This window comes from Saccostrea echinata, unplaced genomic scaffold (assembly GCF_033153115.1).
Source record: "Saccostrea echinata isolate AGI-Se365-2 ecotype Australia unplaced genomic scaffold, CSIRO_AGI_Sech_v1 ptg000001l, whole genome shotgun sequence".
Classification (NCBI taxonomy): Eukaryota; Metazoa; Mollusca; class Bivalvia; order Ostreida; family Ostreidae; genus Saccostrea; species Saccostrea echinata.
Genome location: NW_026889750.1, coordinates 35,736,724 through 35,752,956, shown reverse-complemented (window position 1 = coordinate 35,752,956; position 16,233 = coordinate 35,736,724).

Genomic DNA, 16,233 nt, shown 5'->3' with positions numbered 1-16,233 from the left:
AACCCTTTGCTTGACAGACATCAAACTTGGTACACTGATAGTCCCTGTAAGAAGTAAATTACTCCTATTGATATTGAGGTCTGATAAAGATAAAAAGAAATTGTTTGTTTGTCCCTGACTAGTTAGGTGATCATTATTGTATTTCACTCCAGTCATTCTAAATATAAACTTGTTCTCCTTTTTAATGTATTCCCAGAAGAGGGGGCATATATGTTCCTCATACATTTCTTGTTTGCTCTGGCTTTGTGCTGTATTAGGGTGTTTGTTGACATAAACAGTTTCCACCATGGAAATTGTGTGTGCATATTGAAGAGAACTTAAAACTTGTGACAGTGAGGTGACGTTTATGCGCTGAAATTTTCATGGATGCTAAAACGGTGTGTGCTTATTATTTTCTGGAATCAACAGTGTTCTTGAAAATTTTTAGCTAGCATAAATGTATTGCCTTTCTGACATGGGTTCAGTTATGCTTCCAGTTTATATCGATTGTTTGACGCACCCCAAAAGAAGGTCACCATGACTTGCCTCTTTTTTGAATTGGCTTACCTCCTGTATATATCGTGTGACTCGATGCATCTTGAGGGACGGTGTGTGTTTCAGGTGTTTCAGCCCAATAGTAGGTTGTGATGACCTGTAGATTTGTTTCTGAAAGTATGCAGCAATTGATTACTGATTCTTTTAGAACATCTAAATTTATTTTAAAGTCACAGACATTAATAAATTTGTAACATTTTAGGGATTGCGCAGGGCTGGTAATTATTAGGAGATTACTTCTGAAGGGGGTTGTATGAATTTTCTCTTGCAGATATTTAAAGGTACATTTGTCAATTTATAGTTGGCATTTCAATTGTCATTTGGAAAGGGGAGGGAATCCATAGAAGGCTTATGGTTTACTAATAGTGTTTGTGTCTTTATTCATATAATAGCATTTTAAACTTCATGTACTTCTTGTGCTGGGACAATGTTCGTTTCATATCCCCGATTACAGTGTGCTTGGTGAAAAAACTGGTCCTTTTTGAAAATCTTGTGGACATGCATATTTGCTGTCATCATGAACATCTTGTGCTTTGTGCACACTTAATTTATCTAATGTTTTTATTTGCTGTCATCATGAAAATCTTGTGCTTTCATGCTCACTTATTTTCAAATCTGTGAAAAATTTATGCCCTGACTGGGTAGTATTTCCATTAATTTAAGACATAAGTAGTTTTCATTTGCTCTAGCTTTTTGCTGTTTTTTAGTCTTTGTCAAACAGAGCTAGCATTTCCGTCATATTTCTTATTTCTACTTGGAAATTGTGAGTGTGCAAAAGAATTTGAAACTTATGCCAGTGAGGTGAAATTTTTATGGGCTGAAATTTTCTTGGATGCTAAAACGGTGTGTGCATATTATTTTATGGATTTAATAGTGTTCTTGAAAATTGTTAGTTAGCATAAATGAATTGCCTCTCTGGCATGAGTTAATTCTGATTCCTGATTAAACTTTAAATTTTGGGCTTGTAGTACGCATAGAGTATTGTCACTATGACTTACCTCATTTCCAGGGGGAGGGGTGGGAGTATACTTCTATGGGAGGAAAAGGTTTTCTGTGATTTATTGGATATAGCATTTCAAACTTCATGCAATCCTGGTGCTAACTGGTACAGGAAAAAACAGCCAATTTGTAGCTCTGATGAGGAATATACCAGGGTCTGAATCAAAACCAATTCCATCGCAACATCTCAAGTGCTCTTATAAGCACATCTGGTCCATGCATACTGTGTTTTGAAACTCTGTTGAAAGTATGTCCTGAACGAATGGGTTTTTGCTTTGATCTATTACATCAGTTGATAATTTTATTTCTCCCTTGAAAAAGGAGGAATATTGCTTTGCACATGTCAGTCAGTATGTTGGTCTGCTAGTATGTCTGTAGACCAAGTGTTGTCAGCTCAATATCTAAGAACCCTTAGCTGATAGTCATCAAACTTGGTACAAAGGTGCCTCCTGAAGAGTAAATGATCCCTACTGATTTAAGATCACAAGCTAAAGGTCAAGAGTCAAACTAGTACATATACATGTATTTGAAGATATTGTTCATTCATTACTTTGAAAACCATTAATTTGCTTGACAGTCATCAAACTTAATATACAGCTGTACTGGTTTCTCGTGAGGAATAAATGATTTTTAGGTCAAAGGTTGTGTCAAATTGGACATAGGGCAATATTGTACACTCAGTATCTTGAGAGACCTCTGCTTGACAGACATAAAACTTGGTAAACTGGTTCCCTTTAAGGAATTGATTTTCCCAATTCCTAATAAAGTCACAAGCTCAAAGGACAAGGGTGAAACTGGACAAAGGGAGATATTGTCCACTTAAATTAACATCATAATCTTGAGAACCCTTTGCTTGACAGCCACCAAATTCAGTACACTGGTTCCCTTTATCAAGGTCCAAAATCAAAGGTCAAGGGTCAAATTAAAAGTAGAAATGTATTGACCACTCAATATCTTTAGAACCCTTTACTTGACAGTCATCAAACTTGGTAAACTGGTTCCTTTAAAGGAGTAGATGACTACCTTTGCTTGTTAAGCCACAGGGTCAAATGTCAAACTGAACAGAGAAAGATATTGACTACTCAATTTCTTAAGAACCCTTTTCTTGACGAACATCATATGGGTGAATTCAAAAAAAATGACCACCAAACTATAATTTTTTGGAAAAATTCAACTACGTATAACATATTTTTCATTTATATCATCTTATTGCACATGCATTCTAGTTTAAAATCCTGAAGTGGCAATAGAATAGACAATTGGATTAAAAAGTTTCAGAATTTTTATCAGTAAAATTTCTTTTGAAAAAAGAAAATATCATTACACCTTAAAAGACTTTCTAAAATAATTAATCACAAGAAATTTTAGTTTTTTATGCTTCAAAATGGTAAAAGGAGTATAAATGATTAAATCTAGACCTTGATTTAGTATCTTCTCTTGTATATGTGACAAAAAATTGGCTTTTTGATTGTTATTTTACATTATTTTTTTCAATTCTGGTTTGAAAAGTTTTAATATGAAAAAAATATGAAGCAATAAAATTCCCCAAAATTCACTTTTTTGTCCGTTCAAGTCAGTTCTTTAAATCTAAGCCAAAAAAGAATTTTTATATACGAGTTCTCTTACAAAAAATACCAGATTTTGAAGTGACCCTATGTTACATTACTGTGTTGCACTCCTGATATCTGATATGTACCGGTATTTTATTTAACGTTGTTTTAAAAATTATAACACACAATAACCCATTCTTACTTTGTAAATCAATTTGTTGTTTTGATATTTTTCATCGTTTACGACAGGTTTTTTAATATTTTGAAGACCTTAACACATGATTATTTGCAAAGTATAATGCATATAAATTGTATTTAAAAATATATGTGAAATGATGAAAACTATTCCCCGAATTGACTGTAAAATTTCTGTAATTTGTTGCTAGACATAGTGTTTTGAACATCAAATAGTATCAAACATTTTTTTTCAACTTATTGTTTAGTAAAGATAGTTAAAAAGCTTTGGTCATTATAAAGCAGTTTTGTTGCACTCCTGACTGCAGTAAAATTTAAAATCAAAACCATAGAACACAAAAATTCATAAAGTGTTGGCAACATCAAGTGGTAATGAAATTGTGCAATATTTATAGTCCAATACTTCATAATTAAAACAGATGAAAGTATTTAAAATCTGCATTTTATCTGGAATTATTCCTTATTTATGCCAAAAAACTAGCTTAAATGTATATTTAGAAGATAAAATATATTTTATAGCATATTTTCCTTTCGAGGACAAACACAGTAACCCACCAGAAAAATTCTACTCATCATTTTTTTCTTTATTTTAATTCTTATTCGATGATTTATAATTCTAACGTATTTGTTGCACTCCTGACCAAAAGCATAGGGGCCTTTAAAGTAGAATTGTGAAGTGAAAATTACATAAGAACTTGTTCTGTTGTTTCAGTGAAGTTGAGGAGGAATTACTTGAATTTTATGACAATTTTTTAGTGTGTTTATTTTCAACATTCATTAAAAAAATCACAAAAAAGATAAAAACACATCTGAATTGATAAAATTGAGAAAGGAAGGATTTTAATAGCAAAACTGTCAATAATTTAGTATTAAATTATACAAAAAGATCATTAATAATTAATGGATACTTCTAAGCATGAATAGAAGTGTTTTTGTCACACAACTTGAATCTTTAAAAAATGTGTTGCACTCCTGACCACAGAAATATAGATCTGAAGCACAGACAGACCCTGTAATTGATAAATCTATTTGGTAAAAATGTTCTTTGTGTCTTTATTTTCCAAAATAAAAATCAGAAAATCATATAATGATAATAGTTTTTTCATGCTTGGGAGCAAAACATCAAATGTTGCACTCCTGACATTATTGAGTATGCACATATACTTGACTCTCATTAATGCTACTTGTGTTTTATATAACATTTATAAGTTTTAAAATGTATATCACTTATTGTTTTACACTTTGAAAATTCTTTTTTGTCATAATTTTCTTTCAGAATTTAACAATTGATGTTTTTTTTGGCAACACTACATTTTTTCTGTTGCACTCCTGACATGGTATAATATTTTTTTAAACATCAGCCATGACCACAACTTGATTAAACAAAAGTTACTACAGTCCACATTTAAAGCTCAATACTTTGAATATTATGAGGAAAGTCTTTAATTTCAACATAAAGCAATATTATTTATTTCACAGATCTCCAAAAAATATTGAAATTTCAAAATGTCACAAAAAGGTGTTGCACTCCTGACAATTTTGGCATCATTTTTGGGCATAACTTTTTTGTTAATTGAGATATCAACGAGATATTTGGCAGGTATTTAGACACTATCTAAAGACATATGCTGAGACATAGAAATCTATTTTCATTGCCTGTATTTTTAGTGTGGGTTGATAAATATGCGTTTGGTCATTTTTTTTGAATTCACCCATATTTGATACTCTGTTAGTCTCTTTAAGAAGTAAATAACTCATGTAAAGGTCTGAATATAAAACAAACTACAATGATATCCTTGACTAATAGATAATCAATTTATTCATTGCAGTTATCCTAATTAAAAACTTGTCCCCTCCTTAATATTGCCATGTACGACGAAGAAGGGGGGATATAAATGTTCCTCATACATTTCTTGTTTGTTTGGGCTTTGTGCCATATGATAGTTGACACATGCAGCATGCAGTTTCCACCATGGAAATTGTGTGCATGTTGAAGAAAATCTGAAATATACCAGGGAGTCGACATGTTTATGCGCTGAAATTTTCATGGATGATAAAACGGTGTGTGCTTATTTTTTGGTATTAACAGTGTTCTTGAAAATTTTTAGCTAGCATAAATGTATTGCCTTTCTGATGTAGGTTCAGTTTTGCCTCCCATTTGCTTGATGCACCCCAAAAGTAGGTCACCATAACTTGCCTAATTTTGGAATTGGCTTACCTCCTTTATCATTTACATTGCAGGGTTTATATGAATTGATATATCTGGGGGGACCATGTGTGTTGCAGCCCATGGGTAGGTCATGATGACCTCCAGAGATATGTTTCTCGAAAGTATTCACAATTTGAATATTAAAACATTTAGATTAATTTTGAAGTTACAGACATGATTTCTTGTTTCCTTTTTGGGGTTGCGTAGCGCTGGTAAGCAAATTTATTTTGAGGGGCCAGGGGTTATATAAATTTTCTCTTGCTGATACTTTAATTTACGCTTGTTTATTTATAGTTGGCAATTCAGTTGTCATTGGGAAAGGGGAGGGAATCTTCTTGTGGGGGGGCTTACAGTTTGATTAAATAGCATATGCTTATTCTGTGTTTGTTCGGGTAATGGCATTTTAAATATTGCATGCACTTCTTGTGCTGTAAGGATACTCATTTCCAAGATGAGAGCATACATGCCTTGTAAAGAAACTGGTCCAATTTGAATGTCTAGATTTTCTACCATGGAAATTATGAGTGTGCAAAAGAATTTGAAACTTATGCCAGTGAAGTGAAATGTTTATGCACTGAAATTTTCAGTGATGTCCAGATATGTATATGAATGGAATGTATGCCCCATTTGTTCATTCTTGAAGAATATCGCTTTAATTTGAAAGACATGATTTGATTTCTCCTTCCTTTTTGGGGGGTTGCTAAGCTTAAAAACTGATGGGGATATTAATTTTGAACAGGAAGGGGGAGGGATATGAAATTTCCCTTTCTGACAATAATTTACACATGAGGGTGTTGACTTTCTTGCTCTGAGCATGTTGCACATGTTTGTCAGTTACGATTGTTGTGGAATTATGAATGTTATTGGTTCACAATTACCTTAATTTAACCTTTATTTTAGAGTATATATACTGGTAACCAGGTTGCTTTCCCTGTTTATGAGTTCTTTTTTTTTTTTACATTACAGAGAAAGGGTAATTTCTAGAAAATATGAACTTGCCAAATAAAGCATTCATTTGGTTTAAACCTAATCATGGGGCCATGACAATATCCCAAAAAATAAGTATCTCAATTGACAGGAAATGAATGTATACCATGGTATTACACAAAGGACAATTTTACAAATTTGGTCTTCTATCATCTTGTTTGCAGTGTCTTGTTTGCAGTATGTTTGAGAGTACAGAGTGTTATCAGGGTTATCACAGTTGCTTTCTCAGTAATGTTAATGTAAGTTTGATCTTGGAATTTTAAATTATTTACTATAATGGGAGATTTGAGTTTGTGTGTGTATATATATATGAAGGAATACTGCATCAGTTTGAAATTTTTGATTTTTAAATAATTATATTATTTAACACTGTTACTTTATTTTCCGAGGCATGACCTAATTATTAGAATATGAAAGGGCTAACATAATATTCTTTTGTATATTTTTCTATATATTTCAGGTACTTTTTTTGTTCATTTTATGCATCTTTTATAGAAAAAATGTTATATTTTGAGATTAATTGTAATTGAGACTTAAATTGTTTTAAAAATTCTTTTTTTGAATTTCAAATATGTATTTCAATTAAGGGATGGCAATTGTCAATTGATTTAAACTGCAACCCATTTTTGAGGAAATTTTTTTTTTAGAAACCAGTTAATCATATCAAAATATACATTTCTTTGTGTATTCATTAAAAGGCTTTTATTTCATAAAATATTAAGCTCTATTCATATACATGTTTTCTAAAATTCAAAATATTCAGGTTATGTTTAACCAGAAAAAGGTTAGATTTTGATTTCAATAAGCAAGAAATAAAGAAAATCATTTAAAAAAAATACCTGAAATATCAGAAAAATAATAATTGTTCAGACCAGATGTTATAAATTCAACTGTCACCATCAGAAATACACGTATATGGGGAAAAAAAAACTTTTTTAATGCTTATGGCAGCGTCCTTTTTAATCTTGTACTGCAGACTAGTGTAGATTTGCATGAAGTAATTATAATTAACTCAAGTCTTCAAAACTTGTATACCCCTTGGCAATGAATGCCACCAATTAGATTAACTAGTGAAATACTTATGAAAACAAATTGATCGTATTTGTTAAACGCCAGGTCGAGTCTATTGTTAAATAAATGAGGAAATTTAAAAACAAAATTACATTTTTTCCTTCTGATTTAAACGTGTTGAAATGTAAAATTTTATATATTTTATGAGATAGGTAAATATAAGATATGAATTTAATTTTTGGGAATTCATGAGATACATGAACTACAATGCTTCACGCCTGCATATTTATCATGAAGTGCCAACACGCTTCATGAAATATGCAGGTGTGAAGTGTCCTAGTTTATGTCCTCATGAATTCCCAAAAATTAAATTCATCTTAACTGATTGCCATCCCTTTAATATTAATTGTGTATGCTGTATGTGAAACTGTTTCTTTTAGAATAGTCTTTTTTTGCATAATATGTTTGTAAACTTTTTAATGTAGTAATATGTGATTTTTAATGTGTATTTTTCTATTTTTCTTATCTGGTTACATGTTCAATTAAGTGACAGTTTTTATGTACGTTTCATTAATATATCGTTGAACTTCAGTATCTCAAACACTGATATTTGAATACCATGGATTTGTCAAAGTGATTCAGAAGTCCCAACAACTTATTCTTGAAGTATTTTACCCTGGATATCTCAAATCCTCGGATGTCTCGAAATACTTTTTCGGTCCCAATGAGTTTGAGATAATGAGGTTTGACTGTACATGTATTGCCTATCTGATTCTGTTGTATGTGTCAACTTCTTAAAAACATTTTGGGCTAAGAAGTAAGAAATGTAATTTTTTTCTTACCATTATTTTCCTTCTGTAACAATTATTTAGATTGATTTATTTATGCTTAGGCTACATTGGGGAGGGGGGATAATTCAATCTGTCCTATAAAATGCTATTTCCCCAGCTCTTTTAGAAAAGATTTCTTAACCAAACTTGAACTAAATATGTATCTTATTGTACATGTAGCTTATAAGTTTTCATAATTGTAGTTAAGGACAGAGGGTTTTCCCACATCATCAAATACATTACATGTATCTACTGCATAAAATTGTTTGCTGCAGACCTTATACACTAATGTAGAGTCAATCAGTAGATCAGTTCAACTCTGTCATAATAAGTAAAAATTTGCTTAAAATACACAAAGAGAATGATTTTGACACATTGAGCCACTTTTAAGCAGAGTTTCAGATAGATAGGATGAATCAACACTACATCCCTATATACTACAGAAGTCCAAATCTGCACTCAAGGATTGGGTCTGTATGAAAAAGGCATCAATATTACTCCTTTTTTATCTACTATTAGATTTGAAGGAAAAAAATTGAAGGAAAAAAAAACAAGGTGAATTTCTTTTCCTTTAGCAATACAAATGAACATGGAATGGGTCATTCATGGTATAAGACAATGGAGGTAGGGTATTGTGCACTGACAAGTTCAGCTGAAAATTTGGGGTTTGGATATTTACTCTCTTAGAGGTACATTTATTTTCAATATAGGCTTGTAAGAAGGAGGGTCCATTGTGTTGTTTCCCCTGCATTTACTATGGACACACAGTCCTCAACACACCCAAGATGGGATTTCTGTAGGTTTTCCTGGGAGGGGCAAGGGAAGCTTAGGGATAAATTTTGTGAATTTGAACAAAACTTTTATTACATTAATTGTTTGTTCTTTTTGCATATTATTGATGTACATGTTTGATTGTAGAATTAATTTGTTTATAAGAATATTAAAGCTTAGTGTGTTGATGTTGCAATTCAAATTATAATACATAATAATTGTGTTAGATGTGTGAAGTTAATGATTGAGTGCTATCATTATGCATGATATCTTTAAAACTGAACTTGCACATATTCTACATAGATCTAGGTGATACATGCAGTGATCTGACTTCGAGCACACATTATATGCTGTAGTGACTCCATCTTCCCAATGTATGCATGAGAAACAAGACCAATTAAATGCAAGTTTCCAATAATAGGAGTCAATAGAACCATATCACATCAAGAAGACAAGCTTAACTTGTGCTTATAGGTATGCACCTTTAGATATTGAGGTGCTTGAATGCTCCATACCTGTTTGTTTTAATGACTAATATATAAATCAAGGACAGTGTTTAGGAATGTTTCATCTTATTACAAGTTAAGTATCAAAACCAATCTTGCATTAATGCACCAGTGGGTTCTTGGTCAAATACATGATTTGGATGCTGTATGTATACAGATCTATAGATGCCAAGTCAGTCTGGATGCATCTTTTCTAAATTTTATGATTTATTAATGGAATTGGTAAAAAAAAAACCCTTTTATAATTGTTCATAGGTAGATTATACACCAACCAGACTTGCACATCTGGAGCATTTTAGGAGGATTTATTTAGTGCAGCAGTTTAGATGTGAACTATAAAGGGACTTTTAAAAACAGCAGCTAGAAAACTTCATGAATTTAGTTCAAATGTGCATGTTGATTGAATTGATTGCTTTTCAAATTCTTCGTTGTAAATACATATTTAGATGTTCAGTTTAATAAATTTTGTATACAATTTGAATCAGTGTTGTGTTAATTTGTGACATAATTTCACATATTGTCACATAATTTGTGAAGCATAAGTGAATAAGGGTTCATTGCAATATTGACCTCTGGAATTTGCACTGCCTAAATAATGGAGAGCCAAGATCAATCATCTGGTAAGGGAGATAAATCTTACCAGGAGAAATAACATTTCTTGATGAAAATGTAATTAATAAAAAGTTTGTCAAATTTTGCCCCATAAGATAAATGCTGAAATGTGGGGATTTTATTTATGCAGAGCTCTATGGAGACTGGCAGTGATTTAAGTTTTCTATGTAATTGAAGAAAAAGATATTGGAGAGGGCCCATTTCTAAGTTAATGATAACTAAACTTGCACTGATGATGCATTTAGGGATGCACACTAATAAATAATAAATATACTTCGAATGCTGGATCTAACACTTTTCAGGTGATTTTACAGTTAATTTTGGGAGCAGGTTCATTAAATTCCATAGTAAACTATAAATTCTGTCGAGACAAAACTTGCAATTATATGTTTTGCAATTAGATGCACACTACTTGAAGATATGTGTAGTGAGAGCCTTTGCCTTAACTGTAGATAAGATTTGTCAATGTGAGCTTTGTAATCTATGTTTCTGTTTTAATTGTTTCCTTTGGAAGGAGGTCTTGAGGGGAAAAAAATTAAAATATTTTTTTTTTACCAAAATAACAGCATCATTGGCGGATTTAAGGGGGGGGGGCGCACCCGGCGCCCCTTTAAATCATAGTTTCGTCGAGAAAATGTAAAAATGTCTACTCGGTAGACCTCATTTTTACCCCACAAAATCTCTAGAATCTAGGAGCTTCGCCCTGGACCCACTGGGGGCCTCAAGGCGGCCCCAGACCCCCTGCCTACTTTTTGCGCCCCCTAACTTCAATTCCTGGATCCGCGCCTGAGCATGGTGGCTACAATTTCTCAAATTTTAAAATAATTTTGATATAAGTTGAATTCATTTAAGGCCTATGGGTTAAAGTAGGAACAAGGTTTCCTAATAAGGATTAATTCTTTGAAAAAAAAAAGTATGTGGCAACTGTCAGTAACATTAATATAAGTATATCCATGTACAGTGAAGGATATTTTAGGTCACCTGAGTCACTCCGGTGATTTTTGTCTATCATCATTCATTCTGCATTAACAAATGAATATTTTCAGCCTTCTCTGGAGCTGCTGAAACAATGTCCATCTGTTTTGGCATATAGCATCTATGGAGAAAGGGGGTAAAATGAATTTCATTTAGCCCCCCCCCCCCACCCCCTCTTGGGCATTGTGGGGTGGGGCTAAAACCTTCAAGATTTATATAAAATCAAAAAAAAATTTCATCTCTACTCCTGGAAATCAAGCAGTCAAACTGTTGGCATGATTGTAAAAAGCTTTGAACCCTCAAGCAATATTGTGAAATTCATTGCCCCAGGGTCAGGATTCTGGTGTTATGATGGAGCTCTATTGATCATATAGTGAAAATGCATAAATTTATATCGACCTGTAAATTTTGCAGACAAAGTAATTGCGTAGATATGACTTAGGAGGGTGCCTTTCCCAAAATTGTGAAAGTCATAGCCCCTTGGTCAAGGGTTCTAGTGTTAGGTTGGGACTCATGGTCCTATAGTGACAATGCATAATTAATATAATTCTTTGAGAAACTTCTGTGCTCCTAGGTATTAAGCAATCTAACTGCATGGTTATGATTAGTAATTTCTTGATAAAATAGATATTTTCATTGATGATAAATTGAACAAAAGATTATTTAAGAATATTTAATATGCAATATAAAAAGTACTTTCTCAGTTTTTAAGTACAACTGCACCGAAGAATCATATAGAGACTGACACACGAAGGGTTTAAGGTTTGTTTGTTTTTTTTTCAAACTTTGCATGTTGGTAAAGTATACACCCCTTCTTTTTAACTTAAAGGCAACTCATCCAAATGTTCTCCTAATGAATATTTATTAAGCATCATTTTAAAAATAAAATTTAAATGTCTTTCATAATTTATGCTTAAAATATTTATTTATATTTATAAATGACTTTCAAGTTTGTAATGTCACAAACATCGCACTACGTAAAAAGACCCCATGTCTGTTTTTGTTTGTTTGTTTGTTGTTTAACGTCCCTCTCGAGAATTTTTCACTCATATGGAGACGCCACCACTTGCCGTTGGAGGGCTAAAAATTTTGACCTATACTCGGCACTTAGGGCCATTGAGCAGTGAGGGATCTTTTTCGTGTCAGCACCTACTGCGACACGGGACCTCGGTTTATACGGTCTCATCCGAAGGACCGGTCTCCACGTCCCGCAGTGGGATTCGAACCCGCGACGTAATTTAAGGATCAACTCCTTACTCCGCAACTCTAGAGCAGACGCTCTAACCACTGCGCCACGCGGGCGACCCCCCGTCAGTAACTTAATTCAATTATTAGTTCAAATATGATTATTAAAATACCATAATAAAACTTTAAGCTGTAGATAATTCATGTGCAATTGCCAAAGCTGAACAGTAATAAATATGAATTTAATGCATTGTGGTTGTTCTCCTATTGCTTGAACAACCATGTGGCGATATTTCGCGACGCTTTTGGCTTTCATAGATTTGATAGCATTATTATACTGAGTATCTGTTCCCAGTACCAGTATAATTTTGTCTTTATGTATCTTTCTCAGTCATGAAGCCAGTAATGTATAATGATAATGTCATAATGTATAATGATGAAATGCGTAATGTATGCATAATGAATAAAATGTATAATGATGGTTGCCACAATGTATAATGATGAATTTAAATGCATAATGAATAATGTATAATGATGGATTGCATAATGTTTGATGATATCTTTGAGGGCTCCACATTAGACAGTGGTTGAAACTAGTAGCCCTCAAATGATAATGTGGCATAATGTTTAATGTAATGCATAATTGATTTTAGGTCTAGCTAATTTATCATTCGGCGGCCCTGAGGCCGCGGCCTTGTTCGCCAGCAACAAAAAATAAAACTTACTTAACTTTACATTTGCCTTAATTGTCTATAATAATGTATTAATTATGATAATTTTAATATATTAGACATGCCTAGATCAAATTAAAAAAAAAAAGAATCGGAAATCTTTGGACAAACAAAATTTAAATTTAAAAGTACATGTATTAACAATGATAATTTTAAGGTTTTCCATCCCTAATAGGACCTAATTCTCTATCCTTAAATATCCATCACGTATATATTACTCTGATATTAATTCAAAGCATTTTACAGTAGAAAAGGATTTACCAAGCGAAAGTTTCAAAAAGGTAATTAACTAAGCAGTAATTAATTAACAGAAATTGCATTGAAGTCTATGGAGACAAGCGATTTTTTAAAAATAAAAATTCAGATAATAAGAATATCAATAAATACTGTTATGGAAAGATGCAGTAAATCATGACAATTGAAAACAATTTTTTTACCGTATAGATTTCTAAAAATTGATTTTTATTACTTAAAAAAAGAGGGAGATAACTCTTCAACAAAGGTCAAGTTCATAAATTAGGACACGTTTCATTCTTAAATGCTAATAGTAATATATGAGAACTATGTCTAAATATACTGAGTATTCCACCCGTACACATCTGTTATGTATTCAAATTCATTGAATCTGAGGCTATTAGGGATGGAATACCTTAAAAAGGCAAACAACTTATAGACTAGGTATTTCGGAAATTCAAACAGGTTGTTTGCTTTTTTTTTAAATATGAGATCTTCTCAAATGAGGGGAAAATAATGAATCATTCTTTTGGTGAAACTGAAAGGAAATATGAATGGCAAAAAATATTGATAACACGTTATTGAAATTTTTTTTTTATAATACACAATTCATACAGTGTTTATATTATGATTATAACAGGGCGAAATTGTGAGATACAAACGAGCTGAACTGAAGAAGGGTATAACACAAGTGTCCTCAATTTGCGTGGGGGGGGGGGGGGGGAGGGGGAGATTCCATGATTACATAGATTTAGACCAGTGCACCATCTAGCAGCAATTCAGATAACGTTCGCTCTTTGCAAACCATCTAGCGCCAATTCTGTTAATGACTGTCGGCGATCGTTCCTTTTGTAATTGTTAACTGAGTCATGAGTTTGTTAAGCTTGTTTATTTTGTACCTGTACTTCAGTATGGTTTTGGAAATTAACGTTAATTCTTGGTTCAGCATTAAGGTCTTTTTAAACACTTTCTGTCGATCATACACTTGTATGTATAACATTTTCAATGATATTTCGCACTAACATTTGTAAGAAAAAGAGGGGGTACACACCGTATGCAGCATTCATTTTTCGTCAATATCTTTAAATACGAATTATCTTATTTACAGACAATTTATACATACATTGATTTAGCTATAGATAACATGCGTTTAGCAGTAATATAAAAGTGATAATATAGCGAAGCCTGCTTTGTTCGATATTTGATCATATAAACCCAACGTAGCGTCATTCTTGCTCTGGCTCCGGGGCCATGAAACTTAGATGAACTAACTTTTGATCTCAGTCTCACTTTTACAAAAAGAATATATAGTGGAAAAGTGAGACTAAGATCAAAAGTGAGATCATCTAAGTTTTATTGCCCCCGAGCCTGATCTTTGGAATTGTGTTGAGGTGTTTGATAAAACTCAGGCCCGTAGCAATGGTTTCAAAAGTGGGGGGGAGGGGACTTCCCAAAAAAATCTGTCATGCAAAAAAAAAAGCCAATTTACTGTCCAAATCCTGGAATTTGCCTGTGCTCGACCTTACAACAACAAAAAAAAATCGGGGCGGGGGGGGGGGGGGGCAACCAGCGTCTAAAGGAAAATTTCCTATAGCAAAAACTATATTCAGAAAAAAGTAGAGGGGGGGGGGGTCTACGGGCCTGAAACTAGAAAGTGTACAGTAGATTCATAGGTATCCATATACACCAAAAACACAAAACAGTATACACCCTGCATGTTGGGATATACATGTACAAGGTGTGTTTGCATGGACTGGAGATAGTCTTAAAGTATAGATAGAACTGGTATATACAGGCAAGATAACAATTTTTTTAAAAATTGTCGCTAAATACCAGACTGTCTATTTTGTTGATCCCTGATAAACCTTTTTAAAGTGTTTTTGAGTTGTTGAGAAATAGGTCAACATAAATATATGGTCAACATAGAGTACACACATGCGCAAGCCCGCAATCTGAAAAATAACTAAGCCTAAATTTTTTTTCGTTTTTGTTTAATTAATGGGGAAGTGGATCGATTACCATACAATGCTCAACCACTTTTTAAAATATATTATGAACTTAATGGAGATAGATAAAACATGTAAAATTGATGTTTTAAAACATAATTGAGGAATAACAATGTTCAACATCTCGGTTTATTCTATTGAGTTGATGCATGTTTCAAATAAATCGTGCACGCATCAATTGATGAATGAGAGCAATATTTGATTTGATGGGCGGATCATTTCTATTAATGAAAGCAGAAATTAATTTGATATGCTCATCAATTCAATTATTGCTTTCATCAATTTAATTCATGTTTGTATCAATTCAATAAATGAAATCAATAATGTAAGTGAATTATTCCTTGAATTTGACGGTATAAATGATACTTTGATCTCTTAACTTAATTTGATGTGTTATGTGTTATACAAAGATTTCTCCAGTAGAATTAATGCGCACACCAATTCTTTTAAACAAAACATCCGATTATTATTTGGATCATGATACTGAATTGAAGATATCAATAATTGGTAGGTGCTCGCTATTAAAGATTTTTGCGCATATTAAATGCAGAAACAATAGTAATTCAAATGAAGAGAGCAAGAAATTAATAATTTTTTAATATCAAAAGAGGACCATGCGCCACAAGGCTCACCTGTCACTTTGGCCCTGCTGTTCTGCATCAGATTGTTTTCTCCAACATACATGTGTTCCCGGACAGGACTTTGAACAAAAAGGAATCTACACAACCAGAAGATGCTTCTACATAAGTATGATTTATCACTACTTTGCTGTTCTTGAACAGAGAAGTTTTGAGGATTTTCCCCTATGTAATCTCTTCCGTGGCCCCGGCCTGCCCCCAGGGACCATGATTTGAACAATTTACAATCTATTACCTGGAAGCTTCTACAAAAGTTTCAG